Raw genomic sequence first — 1,945 nt, 5'->3', positions numbered from 1 at the left:
GGACGATTAAGGAGCATGGGTAGACTGTAGCAAAGAGACAAATTTAGATTTGATCTTTGAAAAAAAAAAATCTTAATTAGAGCTATCCAAAAGCAGAATGTTCCTAGTGTGGTCTGGTTCTCTCTGGAAGTCTTCAAGCCCAATACGTGGTGAGAGGGCACTTTGATGGATGTGTTGAAAAGTTCATTCAAGTATGGATTGGAATACCTCCACAGAATTGGTGTAAATAGTGTCCACTGAAGTGGTTGCATGTATTTAAATTTGCACTCTTTGAAGTTGTAATTATGCAAAATACAGTCATTGCTTCCAGTCCAAGGGAAATATTCACTGCAAATTAGAATAATATGATCAGTCAATAAACATTTTTTAAATGCCTAGTATGTGTGAGGCACTTATGCTAAGCACTGGAGATGCAAATAAAAAAAGACAGTCCCCAGCCCTCAAGGAGCTTACTGTCTAATGGAGGAAGACAGAACAGAAAAAGAAGTTAAGAAAGGAGAGAGGGAAGCTACAGGTGAAAGGGAGAGATAAAAATGTTCTATGCCCCTTCTTTAAACAGAGGTCCTGGAAACCCTGCCCTGACTTCAGTTATAGGATCTAATTTTAGAGGAGCAGAGGGCACTGATGAAATGTACCAGGCAGGTTCCATCTTGCAATGAAATTTCCCAGTGATGAGTTTCCTAGGAAAGGAAGACATTCTGGAGAGTTCCAGGGAAGTCCAAAAGCAGTGTAGCTGTGGATTTACAATCTATACTGACTGGGACCTGGGTGTAGATGGCTTCTGAGGTCCCTAACAACTCTGAAATGACTGAGGCAAGGCTTGAAGGATTTCAAAGGGATGTGTAAAGAAAAAGAGTTGACCCCTGACAAATAGATGATGGACTTAATATGCAGAATGAGATACATTTTTGGACACAGCAAATTTGTTTTGGGCATGTTGTTACAAGGGTTTTGTAACGTTTTTGAGGAGCGGGAGTGGGAAAGTGGTAGGGAAAGGGCAAAAAATGCATGTTAACTAGGAAAAAAAAATTTTAAGGGTTGAGTATTGGGCAGATGGATATAAAAAGCCAGGAGGAAATCTACCACATTACCAAGTCTGCAATTTAAGCCAGGAGGCATAGTGCCTCTGGGAGTCAGAAAGACCTGAGTTGAAATCAGCTAGGTGGCCCCAGGCAAATAGCTTAACCTCTGTCTGCCTCAATTACCTCAACTGTAAAATGGGGATAATAATACATCTACCTCCCAAGGTTGTTGTGAGGTTCAAATGAGATAATATTTGCAAGATGCTTAGTCACAGTGCCTGATATAGATGGTAAGCACTTAATAAATACTTTCTTTACCCCTAATCCCCCTCCAATAGGTTGAATTTATTACTGCACAGGCAGCTCCTGCTGGTTTCCCATCCTTTTATCAGCCATGGACAGCAGGTGATACCTCAGAATGCGTGAATTCAACTTCCTCTCCTAAGAGGATAATTGGTAATAGTGTTGACACTAACACTTCCAATAACGTAAATAGCTACACCATACAGTCCCAAAAGCTAAGGTTGCCAAGGGCTGGATGATTGGTCAAGCAATAAACAGTCATCATTTTGTTATCAATAACCAATTAGGAAGTTTCAGTACTGGTCAGAGATGACAGCAATCATGTGCAGGGAGGTAACTCTTTGCCACTCAGTGATCTCAGCCTGTTTCTAGGAATGGCCCACTCTGTTGTTGCAAGGGCATTAAGTGTTTGCCTGCTCTAGTGTGGGTGGGATGGGGGATGCCCCATTTCTTCTGCTAAGAGTATCTCACTAAAATGAACAGAACCAGGAGAACATTGTACACAATAACAGCCACATTGTTCGATGGCATACTTTGATAGCACTGCAAGGATCTAAGACAACTCCAAGAGACTCATGATGGAAAATCCTGTCCACATCCAGAGAAAGAACTATGGACTC

The sequence above is a fragment of the Vombatus ursinus genome, unplaced genomic scaffold (assembly GCF_900497805.2).
Source record: "Vombatus ursinus unplaced genomic scaffold, bare-nosed wombat genome assembly UNPS02014797.1, whole genome shotgun sequence".
In the NCBI taxonomy this organism is placed as follows: Eukaryota; Metazoa; Chordata; class Mammalia; order Diprotodontia; family Vombatidae; genus Vombatus; species Vombatus ursinus.
The sequence above is the reverse complement of the archived record's forward strand: the minus strand, read 5'-3'. Positions refer to the sequence as shown.